Raw genomic sequence first — 13434 nt, forward strand, 5'->3', positions numbered from 1 at the left:
CCCCAGACTATGTATAGAGGTTTCAACACTCTCCCCCCACTTAATGTGCGAATTGATATCAGTTACTTCCCCAGGTGGTAGTTTAGCCTGAAATTAATATATGATATGATCTTAAGACCCTTCTTGAAGTATAAACAATCTTACGAGCGCTTGAGGTCATATTTCCCCGTGAAAATCTTGAACTCTACTATTCCAGCTTCCTTCCTTATTGTCATGATCATGAACCTGATCAATGTAGCGACACTTTTGCTCCTTTCCTTCCCAGCTCATCCGCTACCTTATTGCCTTCAAATTCTTCTTCCAATATGACCCGGAACCCAAAGGACAAGCCAGACCCATTCAACTTACTAAGGTAATTTACAGCTCCTACCTGGCTCTCCAAAAAGCCAACGTATGTCCAACCAGGATTGAGAAATATAGGAACATAGCCGGACCTACACCCCTCCACGTCAACAGTTAGGAAGGTCTTCATATTCACCAGAAAATCCAGATTTCTCATTTCTTGGCTATGAACCAGGTACAGGTAATCTAAGTTCCAAGAGGAAGATTGTGGGAATAGATATCCGAAGTCATCTCATTTCCTAGGGCCCCTCTATAGTCATTATTAGCACAACAGAACACATTTGAACAGCCAAAAAATTACCAGCAAATAAAGCGCTGACCCGCTTTGAAACTATGACAGAGAAATAGAGTGTTTCACCAGAATGAAGGGCTAATATTCTAACATCCAAACACCGCAAACACAGTCGAATGCAACCAACCATAATTGGTTTGGCTTTGGAATTTTCGATGAGACTTATCCTGAGAATTAGCCTGCCTCACCGGATCTGCATATTGTGATCCTCCAAAGAAAATATTATCCAAATTCCTATGGCTAACCATTATAGATGTTTTCGCAGAATAAAAAATGATCTCACTTTCCGGAAGCCCGCAGTCACTTCGGCTGGATTCGTCCTCCTTCTCCGGTAAAGACAGTGAGCCTCATTCGCTGGAAGATCCAAGGAAATCATCCCCGCAATGACACATACTACCTCCCCAGATGCTATCCTATATGCACTGCACACCATCACCGTAAATGTCCGACATTTTCGAACTTGCCCTTCCTTGGTTCACTGTGTTATTCAGTGCCCACGCCCAGACAGGAGCCACGTACAGCAGAATGGATTTCACCACCCCTGCGATCAGGAGCCGACGACTTGATCTTGGTCCTCCAATTTTAGGCATCATCCTTGCTAGGGATGAGCTAGTCTTTGCTGCCTTTTCGCACGCATAATCTAGGTGCCTCTTCAAGGTCAACTTAGCATCGATTAGTAACCTCAGGTATCTAATGATTGATTTTGAAAGGACCTCATGGTTACCAATCTGGATTTTGACAGTATTGTTTTTCCTGCAATTGGTAATAAGGACCACCTCCATCTTATCTTTCGCCTGGTTTTGTTTCACCATTTGGGACCATGTTTTAATGGCATGAATGGTTTCACTTACATACAGTTGCACGTCCTGAGGGTATTTCGCAACTACTAGCACTGCCAGCTCATTTGCAAAATCAATTAATGTTGCCTCCTTTAGAACGTGAAGTCCAAGCAGTCCGCCATACATTATGTTCCACAGTAGGGGCCTCAATACGGAATTTCGGAGAACCTCAACATATTCCTTCAGCCCGTCGTCCATTTCGTACCAAAGAAGTCTCTCCGAGAGGTAACTCTTGATTATCCAAGCTACGTAACCAGGGACACCCAGTTTAGCCAGGGTGCCCTGAATCCAACCCCAGTTGGCTGAGTTGAAGGCATTCCTGACATCCAGCGTCACCACCCCACAGGACTTACCAGCGGCCAATGTCTCCCGAACAAGGTTCATGACCGTTGCTATTATTTCGACAGTGAACCGAGCTCTGTGAAACCCATGCTGTCGCTCCGATAGACCACAAGCTGACTCGACGAACGGAAGCAGCCTGTATATCACCCTCTCCAGCATCTTCGTGAAAATGTCTAAAAGACAGATAAGGCGTTATGAAGAGGATGCGCCAGATGTTTTTTTTTTCTGGAATTTCGATAGCAAAACCAAACTTTACCTTTTCCACTGGACGGGAAACACTACTTCCCCCATGCACGATTCAAATCAGCTTATGAACCATGCGGGACTTCATTTCAGGACTTTGTTCGGAATCCCATCCAATCCTGAAGCCTTATTATCCTCAATTCGTCCACAAATCGCTCATAGTTCCTCCTCGGTCATCCCGGGGATTGTGAAGACGTTCTGTTAAACCATTGGCGGAGGTCCATTTTCTTCCTATTGGGGAAACGAATTGCGATTATTTTGAACAAGAGTCGTTTGCACGTCACTTAGGGTGATTGTCCACGAATTTTGTTCATCACAACCTTGTACGCAGCGCCCCACGAGTTCGTATTTGCCTCAAGGCACAGCTGCTTGTAGCAATTCCACTTGCTTGCCCATATAGCCTTCTTAAGGTTACTTCGAATATCGCGGTATTCTTTCTCCGACTGCCGATGTTCTGGCTTCCCTCTTGTCATTTGGCTCACAGACACGATCCTCTCAACAGCACGATTTTTTGCTTCCACCAGTAGTTCGGTTTCCTACTGTGGTGGAGATTCCATGCTAGATGCAGTGGAGTCGCATGCTTCAGTTACCCGCTGACATAGCTGGCGCAATTTCTACCTCCTTTTAAAACCGCCAGGAAAGTCTCTTTCTCGAAAACTGTAGTGGACCACCCAGCTATCCTGGATCCTGGATTACTCACTCGACCGTCGCCTCCCCCGTTTCTGATGTCGAGAAAGATGGCCTGGTGGTCACTGTGGATGTAGTGTTCACTCACCCATCAGACCATCCCTCTCGCCAACAAGGCATTGAGATAATTCAGATCAACGGTTGAACCTAGCCCTCCGCCTCGGAATGTGGGCACGCAGCCAACGTTGGCTAGTACGATGTCCAGCTCTACAAAAGTTTCAAGCAGGATTTCGCCCCTGACGTTCATGACGCGACTTCCCCAGTCTAAGGCCCGCGCGTTGAAAACGCCGGCAATGCTTTTGGGACTGTGGTCTCTTGCGTCAAACACCAAGCCGTCTAGCATATCCTTATATTGCGCTAATGTTGGACTAAGAGGAGCATAACAACTGTAGATATGGACACCGTTGTCTTGCCCTTTCAAAACCGGCTCCCGAGAATATCACTGTTTCTTGAATGGCTTACCGTCTGCATCCGCATATCACCGCGTTTCTCGATGAGTGTTTCACACACGTAGCGCTAACGTAATTTCGATAAGATTCACAGATTACTACCACGTTCGTGCGAGACTAAGTCTTGAGCCGCTTCGCAGTGGTTGAAGTTGATTTGTATCAACCTCATTTAGCTCCCTCTTGGATGCCGGGCACCTGGTTCCACCTGCACCGTGCCGGCCGTCCACTCCCTTTTTCCCTTTAAACAACATGCATCACAGATCATCAGTGCAGTGTTTGATAAGATGACCCTCATCTCTAGACTTCCTACACTTCTCGGCCTATCGTGCTAGTACATGCTGCTGCAAAGTGGCCGAAATCGAGGCATATGAAACATCTCTAAAGATATATTTGCTCATTAAGTCGCCACACGCCCCAACCTATTCTTACCTCCCTGAACCAACCGGCAAACTAATAATAGCGGCCTGTGTACCTCGATACGCCTCCTTCATTCTCTTTATCGCGCTTTCTTATATTCCACTAAGGTTGAATTGTTCCCTTAGTGCAGCACAGATATCTTCTCTTGATGTGACCTCGTCTAGGTCTTTACACTCGATAAGTATCTGTTGTTCTCGAGCTTTTACTTGAACTTGCTCACCTAGCACCATCATCATCTGGCCACGAAAACTATTCGTTGTCTTTTCGCTGGATTTGTTTAGTTGCAGCATCAGATCCCCTTTCTGCGTGCGCCTGATACGACTCACACTGCCGTCCAGGTCTGTCAATTTCGGATCAACTTTGACTTTCCGAAGGATATCAGCGTAAGACATATCTCCTTTCTTGGAAATAATGATTGTTTCCGGATGAATTTTCTTTTTTTTCTTCTGCCACCCACCTTTCTCCATTGTTCGGATTTACGAACTGTAGACTCTTCCCCTGTTTTCAAAGTTGCATACGTAACCAAAGAACTACCCGAAACTCTCGCCGACGCAGCCTTCTTCGGCGAAAAGGCTTTTTTATTCTTGGCCGCTTGTTGGGCACCAAGGAGTTCCCTTATTCCGTCCCTACTCCATTTGCCCGCGGTCTCACCTACCTTATGTTGAAGAGGCGCTTTTGTCCTCCACTACTCTAAGATAGAACAACTTAATGCCGCGTATCAGATCCCTGATACTTTGGTTTATATTCTGCCTCAATTTCTTGAACACACAGAGCCCAGTTATGCATTCCCCCAGTGAAAGAAACGCTGTTGCAGTCTGCTGCCTTCCACGCTCATCTTTTACAGCATCGGCAATTATGTCAATCTGGGAACTATCGAAGTTCCTTTCCGAGGCCAGGGGTAATGTTGCCCTCAGTGGTGACCTCCCAAATTTTGAGCTCTTGCGAAAAGGGTCTAGTGTAGATCTTATTTCCACTCCACAAGATATCTTGTCGCATTAGATGCCAAAATAGCCAAATTTCCCACTACTTAGGCACTGCAGTTGCTGGATATCAATAGCCGGGGGCCGCTTGCACACTCCAAAACACCATCGGTACTGCGTTTCTGAACCCCTGCAGCATAAATAAAGTTCCTTTCTCGTCCTCCACATTTGGCAGGGGTGGGCTTTTGCTTTCTACCTATCCGGCTTGCGTATAAACATGCCCATTCCCGCACATCTCCTGATATAAGTTGGCTTTGTGGTGAGACCTGGTAAAGTGCTTCTTTGCCTCGATGCGCGTAAAGTGAACTATATCACCATGCAGGAAGCTCATCCTTAACCTCTCATGGGCGGGACTTCCAACCGTTTTCGGAAGGTTACATTTGTTACCAAAAGAATAACTTTTGGCAAATTCCACTGGATATTCGAGGATAAGACCGCTTTCACCGTTTCAAATCGGGCCCTCTATCAGTTCTTGGTCATGCCATTTGGGCTCTGCAATGCATCTCAAGCAACAGCGACTGATGGATAAAGTCATTCATGTTCTTTTCCACTATTAAGTTTTCGTATATCTGGATGACTTGCTGCTCATCTCTGACACCTTCGACCAGCACTCGCTGCTCTTAGGGATAGTGACCCTTCAGACAGGATGCGAAGGCCCAATGTTAAGCATAGGTTCTTTGGTTGGGGCACATAATTGATAATTGGACGGTTTGAACCGATCCTAACAAGGCACGTGACATTTCGGATTTTCTAAGTCCGAAAATTATCAAAAAAACAACGGCAGTTCCTTGGAACGTGTAGCTGATTTCAGCAACTTGAGTAATCGTAATTTGAGCTGGAGACTCTTCCGTGGCACAGAGGCAACCAGTCACTCTTTAAAATCCAGTCCTCGGTATCCCTCAATTCAAATTCAGCGCATATTACCTTCTGTTGGCATTGCATGAATTTCACTCCAGTCCCATCGAGGATCCTTCGATATCGTAACTGTGGGAAAGGCGCTTGATGACTCTTGTAGCTGTGGCGCGCACCTTTTATCTAATTTGTCGCTAAGTTTCCGTTTACTAAAAATGCGGTGCTTTCAGCATAATGGGCCTTTCTACAATCCAATTTCCTCGCAGTCGATGGAGCTCTCATACACTCCTGGGAAACGCAACGGCTGTCCTGATGAACGGAGAGAACTCGCGTTCACTGAGCAACATAATCACAATGTCTGAGATTCGGTTCATTTACGGACTACTCGCAGGTAACTCAATTACCGGACCGAGCGACAAGATTCCCCCGATATTCAGTGGGCACCAAGTCGCTTAAATATTAAGTGCCATAACTACAACCAACCAATGATACAGTGAAGCCAACACTCCTCAAGTCCCTCGCCGCTTACAGTTTGCTCCTTAACCATCCATCGGTGAACTCCTTTGCGAAAATTTGGCGTTCACCCCTTGCCATCAGCTGTCTCTTGATCAGCCGGTTCCGCTAAACCTGGCCTCGAGTTTCTAGAGTTAATGTTACTTAAAGGGCTTTGGAAATATGGTCCAAACAACATTTGACAAATGCAAAAAAAAGAGGATTATTCTTACACAACACCTTGTTTCAGAGGGAGGAAGATGCTTCGAAAAAAACGCGATAGTTCCTGTAAATTCGACACAACAATATATCAAACAATTTACGGCGTGTCAAACATCAATCAATAACAATCATCTGAGCAATCTGAATCCTAGTTTCTACTCCATTCATGGTTACGTAAAGCGTTGAATGGAATCATCAGGAACTGTTTTACCCTCTCCATGAAAAATCCCTTAAGATTGACTTTGCCACCTAAACAATACGCTCCTCCAAAGGCAAAGCCTTTGCTAATTTATTTGGGACAAAGTTGCATATTCAATACGAAACCACTCATCATCTTTTCCCCCATCAACTGCACGAAAACAAAGTAAATTCAGGATTCATGCCTCGTCATCAACACAAAATTGACTAATATAAAAAGCTTATAACCCATCACTAATTTCCGCAGCCCCATTCATGAAACCAAGCATTGAATAATTTTACCGAAAGGAGAAAAAATTAACAGAAAATGCCTTTTATGTTCAACTTTTTGACATTTCCGTCACTCCCATTGTCCTTGCCGTCAGATATAGAGTTATAGGATACAATCACCACCCTCCTGCACCCGCCTAACTCAAAACATTATCAAAAGGTATCTGCGGAATGTGTGTAGACATGACATTATTCAGACGATATACCATACATACACATATGAAGGTACATCAAACAATCCTTTTCCGTTCCTTTATCCTGTCCGATGTATACCTTTATAATAGCATCCCATCCGTATCTTATATACGTACGATCCCATAAATACTAAACAGGATCCAACTCACCGCACCACGCGCTACACACATAGCAGATAGTTATATATTCAAGGGATTCCCCATGAAATTCCATCAAACAAGGACGAACTTGTATACAATTTTTTTTCTACCCAGCTCTATCCTTATTGTATGTCAACATACAAAAGAAACTACGCATTATATGAGGGAGGTGGAAAAAAAATCATCATCGTTTGTCCTAAATCACACATGAAAATAGGACGAAAGGATTGACAATACACATATATCGTGAAAGTAGGATAACAGCGTAAAGGACTATTGCTGCTGCTGTTTTTTTGTAAAACTCCTCGGACATGGAGCATTGTCGAGAAAAAATACGGCTCGTCCTACCCAAGTTGTTTTGATCCTTTCTTTTGCGCTACTTTTGTTACTCACTCGTACGAACGTCGTCGTCCGATAAATTTCCGTCGTTGTTGTCCTTGATCAAATATCGATTGCGGTAAAGAAGTAAATTATTCGGACGTAAATGGATTGTACTTACTTGAACCTACCCCCGTGACTTTTTAAGAGCTGTCAATGAGGGTCCTGGAGTTATATCCTTGTTGCTGACACTATGAATTCTAAAGGAACGACAAAAAAATATGGGGGTTGTAAGGAAGCTCGAGTTTCTGGGAGGAATACGACTTAGTTGGGCTTTTGAGTCGAAATGGAGCAATACGACTTTCCTTACGATTCGTTCAAGGAAGAAAAGGAGTAATAACGGGTACCTATAATCGCATATAGTGGCAATGAAGAGGTTAATTTACTGAAAACATGGCAAACCTTCCGTGACGAAATATACTTGAGAACAAGTTGATGGGGTGCAATAAAAAAGTTGAGAAGATTTTCTAGGATTTAAATGATAATGCGACTTTTTTTATCAAGGAAAAGTTTTACTGTTAGTGGAAACGAATAGAAACTATAAAATCCATCAGAATTGAAGTTGTCATTTGGTTTACCCCAAAAATAGGTCAATAAGCTCGTTTTTGTGGCATATTATTGGACATACTTGTATAGCGTATTGTAGATATAGTAGATCTACTATTATAGTTATTGGATTTTGATATGTGTAAGAAACCAGGTCGTGTAAGGAGGTTAGAGGTCATATTGGGAGCGAAGGCTTCTATTTGAATCCTGCTTTCTTAGTAATAATCGACGACTTAGGAAAGTCGAACAAACGGAGTCTTCCAAAAATAAGGACTCGACTTGAATTTGACAATTGACACTTTCACACTATATTGTTTTTGCAATCTTGAGCTACGAAAAATTACAGCCAATCGTCAAAATCTTCAGAACGCACAATACTCGAAATGTGCTTCTGGTAAACCCCCCCCCCCCCCCCACTCCAGAAGTTTGCTGTTGCAAAGCAAAAGTTCAACGATTGAATGAAACAGGGTGTTTGCAGACCTTCCAATAGCTGTTGGTCCTCTCTATTTCATTTGATCCCTAAGCGAAGCGGCAAATAGAGGTCATGCGGAGATTACAGGCGTCGCAATGCTCAGACAATTCCCGATCGATACCCTATTCCACTCATCAATGATTTCGCGCAATCATTTATAAACTGCCGTATTTTTACTACCTTGGATCTAGCTAAGACATATCATCAAATCCTCCCTGACGCCTATCATCCTGGTCTCGAGTTCGATGCTCAGATATCACAACTCCACTCTCCTGTCGCTCGCAAGCCTATCAAGTTCAACTTTCGTAAGGCGAACTTCGAAGATCTGAACTTTGCTCTGGCGGCAATCAACTGGGTTCTCCTCCTCTCTCCATTTACGTGTGACCAAACACTCAACACCTTCTATACCATTTTATCTGATCTTCTTCCTTGTTACGTCCCCTCCTCTCCTAAATGCTTACGCTCTTACCCCGTCTGGTTCACCACTGAAGTCCACAGAAAACTGTCAAAAACACACTGCGAGGAAGAAGTTCCTGTCTTCTAAAACCTATGCTGACTTACTTCTTTTCGAACCTCTACGTTCCTCGGTCAAATCCCTAATACGTAAGTCCAGAAACGAATATTTGACCAAACTTAAAAACTCACTAAAGCGCGGAAACCTTAAACCTTTCTCGTCCTACATTCGGAACTCCCACTGCCCTGCGCAGTTATCCCCTCCGTTCATTAAATTTTCTAGCTCCTAAGCTAACTCCTCCCAACTATCTTGTGATTTACTCTGCCGCTTTTTTTTCTCTGTCTATGTTCCCCTTCCTTCCTCTGAATCAATCTGGATGTAGTCGATGCCTACCTTTTCCACTCTTATCCCTCTTCTTGTCGAGTACCTCATTGACAAACTTGATGCCAATGTCGGAACTGCCTACGATGGTCTGTCAAACCTCTTTTTACTCAAAACTGGTAAGTCCATCTCTCTTCCCCTATCCCCTATTTTCAACAAAAGCCTCGAAGATAATCATTTTCCCGGCTTGTGGAAAAGGCTCTCATCAGCTCGCTCATACACAAAAGTGGCGAGCGTACACTTGCCAAAAATTACCGTCTCATGTCCCTCCTCTCCTCCTGTTCGAAAATACTGGAAAGATATGTCAGCGAATGGTTGTCCGCCCACTCTGGCGTTTGTTAAGCGTAGGTCCACTGCCTCCAACCTGCTTGACTTTACCAACTTTGTCGCTAAATGTCTAAATTCACGGCAAGAAGTACATACTATTTACACTGACTTCGCTAAAGCCTTCGACTTTGTAAATCATAAGATACTTCTATCCAAACTCTCGTCTCTAAGCGCTTCCATACCACTTATTTTATGGCTTGCCTCTTACCTTTCCAATCGATCCTGCCGCGTCTCTTTTGATGGTTGCACTTCCCGCTCCTCCTACTGGCGTCCCACAGGGATCTATTCTGGGCTCCTTTTTATTTTTATATTTTATGAACGACCTTCCTCTCTCCTTACTTGTCCCTGTTTGCTCTATACCGACGACCTTAAGCTGTTTTCCACTATATCGTCGCCTATGAACTGTGTTTCCCTTCAATCTAACCTGGACACTCTGATTTATTGTTGCTCGACTAATGGTTAGCGCTAGTTGTCAAAAAGTGTCACTCAATGTGCTACTCCCTAAAATCCTCATCCACTTCTTTCTCCTACTCTCTTAACGGACATTTCCGCTTAAATTTCACTTAAGACTTCGGAGTCACTTTCGGCAATAAGTTCCGCATTGACACCTATTATCGCGAAGTCACCAATCGAGCAGCAAAATTGTCAGGCTTTATACTTCTGCTCTTCCTCTGATTTTGACTCCATCCGACGCTCCTTAGCTCTCTTTAATTCCTTGATGAGGAATACCCTCGAGTACTGCTCCGTGATCTGGTCTACCTCCCGTAACTGTATATAAATAAATCCCCGTCGCTCCCGAAGACATTCCGAAGACGTCCTAAACGTTGAAAATGCAGATTTCTACAGAAGTAGTTGAAACTTCTCGTCCCCTTAATAACCCCTGACTGTATCCAATCTGACCCAGACAAGCTTGAGGCGATTAAAAGCTTTCTTCTACCAACCACGGTAAAGGATCTGCGAAGTTTCTTGGGCATGTTAAACTTCTATCGTCGCTTCTTGCCCAAGGCCGCTCATCACCAGGGAATCCTTTACGCTTACTTATCTGGGTCCAAAACCAAAGACTCCTGCGAGGTTGTGTGATCTACTGAGGCCGTTCATGCATTTGAGATGGTCAAAGAACAGCTTTTTGATGAAACACGGCTGGCATTTCCTCGACCAGATACACCCCTAGCTGTTCCCGTCGATGCCCCATACGAAGCAGTGGGCACCGCTCTTCACCAGAAGATGAATCAAACCTAGCAACCGTTGAGTTTCTTTTCGAAGCAATTCAATTCAGCTCAACGTAATTACAGCGCCTACAATCGTGAGCTATTCGTTGTGTACCAATCCATCAAATATTTCCGTTTCTCTCTTAAGGGTAGGCCATTCACCGTGTCCATGGACCACAAGCCCCTTACTTTTGCGCTTAGACAAAAGCCCGACGAAGCCTTTCCTCGTCAATTTCGGCACTTGAGTTTTATCAGCCAGTTCAATTCTGATATCCAACACGTATCTGGAAAAGACAATGTTGTTGCTGACGCTGTGTCTTAAATCTCGAAGATCACAGTCCCCGCCGCGGTCAATTATACGGCAATCAACGAGGCGAAAGACAACCCAGAACTTCAGAGCCTGACGGCAAAATTGAAGGAGTTTCCTATCTTTAGTTCAAATTCCTACTTACTCCGCCAGACCTCAGATAAAGGACCTAGGCCATGCATTCCGGCCGATTTTCGCAGGGAATTATTTAAGGCAATACACGACCTTGTACACCGAGGCATCAAGACGACGAACCCCCCTGAACAAGGATGTAAACTCTTGGGCCAGAAAGGAAACAGGCGTACTCCCTAGGTCGACCAAGCAGGATACAACTGTTGCCTCACAATCATCGACAGGTTTATCTGGCAGCCTGAAGCGATATCTCTGACTAACATTACCGCACAATCATGTGCCGAGGCCCTCTGTCAAGAATGAATTCCGCGCTTTGGTGCAACAGCCGTAATAATCACAGACCAGGGAATGCAGTTTGAGTATACTCTTTCCTCGTAGTTATACAAGCTCCTTGGCTGGCTCAGAACTACTGCATACCATCCACAGTCTAATGGAATGCTGAAACGTTGGCATCGGACGCTAAAGGCTAAAGGACTCGCGACGATCCATCGTGGTCGGCGTCCTTGTCTTTCGTTCTCCTTGGCTTTTGAACAGCCCACGGAGAGGAGCTTACGGTCAACCCCACGGAGATGGTGTATCGAGAGAATCTGCGCCTTCTCGCCGACCCTGTGCTGGACATCAAAGCGAATCTGGCATGCTGCGGTTGACACACGACAACGGAGGTGGACACTCCCAAAAACCGTTTCGAGGTTTACAGGTTCTCAGAGACCAAGTGGGTCCCCTTGTCAAGATTGAAGCCGTCCGATGTGCCGGCGGACGCTTCAAAAAATCGGCCGTGAAGCGTCAAGTTCACCCGGTAATCCCATTGACGGGATCACGTGGTCGGATTGCTTCGCTGAACCCGCACAGTTTCAGTTGGGGGCGAAGTGATATGGCGGCACATCGGAAGCACGAACCACAAGCGCATCGCCGTGGTGAATTCGCCTCTGAACGGCTACGGGGACAGCTGATGTGCCAAAAACCGGACTTACGTTTATCAATGAGATATTTTGAGGGCTCGGTTTTTGTTACGCTTACCTCGACAATGTGTGCTAGTCGCCTTAACAGCGAAAGAGGGATATGTAAGAACAAATAAAAAGTACTCGACTTTTCTTAACAAAGACACTCAGTATTGCCCGGCAGACTCACGGCAACTCAAAACTTCACCAGGTCAGCAACCCCCAAGCAATCCCTCCGTCCAGAGTAGACAATACAAGACACACCCTTTTAAGAATTTGATTTATTTAACTGGTGCGATCCATCTTGGACCAATGGCACCATCAAGTTAACAAAATAATTGAACGCATTCATCGATACCTAAAGCTACTATCAGATATCATTGGAATAACCACCGGCCAGAAATTCTCCGCACTGCCCTCATGAGTACGTATGCAACCTGGTGCAAAAACGTCCTAGCTCCTCACCTGAGCTTGTCTTTGAAAAGTCCCTATGTCTCCCTTGCGAATTTTACTTACGTAGCAAATTTCGTCCTGCTAGAGGAACAAATTTGTATCTATTCTACACGACGACGCACCCAGAAGACCAAATCAGAAAACATATAAAGGACCCCGATCAGTTACCAGCCGCACCTCTAAAATATGTTTCTATTGGCACCCAAAGTGGCCTATATCATCGCGATATCTCTGTCTGTATGTACCTAATTCACATCACATTAGCCCTTAGCTCTTTCAGAGTAGAATCTATTTTGACCCTATAAAGAATATCTCCCGTAATTCCTTTCCCTAGAATTATCTTCTCTGCTGTTTTCCTATAATCTTATCTATTCTTGGCGGTTCCACTTCCACACTTTGGTGTCAATTTTGTCTCAGATTGCCTTACATATCTAAACTGCAGCTTCAAGTTGGATCCCCCAATATTCATCCCGCATCCTCGACTCAATATTAGGAATTCTGCCAAGAGTTCCTTCTTTTTTCTAATGTCTGTTAGCGTAGGCTTCGTAGTCCCTGGCATCTCTAAGACTGTTTTATGGTTTTAGTCTTGACAATAGTGGAATCCATCAAACCATTCCTCGTCAAGAAAAGGCTTTCAGCGGAAATTCTCCTCGCCCGGTACAATAAATTTTGTAATAATTCGGCATGTTTCTATCTCAATATTTCAATATTTCAATGGGGTCATGTGTCTCCTATCTAGTCCCTTGCGAATTTCATTGTAAAATGCTCTGACAGTTCCACTCTATCATTGAGGTTAAGCGTTCTAAAACGTAGTTTGTTCTCAGTTGGGGGACGTGGGAAAATTACATTTTCTTATTTTATCTTTTTGAGTTAATTTA

General features: G+C 44.4%; 1 protein-coding gene across 4 annotated transcripts in view; it reads left to right on the top strand.

Moving 5' to 3' along the window:
- LOC119652336 (epithelial discoidin domain-containing receptor 1) overlaps positions 1 to 13434 on the top strand; it is a 781389-nt gene that overhangs the window by 726409 nt on the left and 41546 nt on the right. The gene's annotated exons all lie outside the window — the stretch shown is intronic.

Source organism: Hermetia illucens, chromosome 3 (genome assembly GCF_905115235.1).
Source record: "Hermetia illucens chromosome 3, iHerIll2.2.curated.20191125, whole genome shotgun sequence".
Taxonomy (NCBI): Eukaryota; Metazoa; Arthropoda; class Insecta; order Diptera; family Stratiomyidae; genus Hermetia; species Hermetia illucens.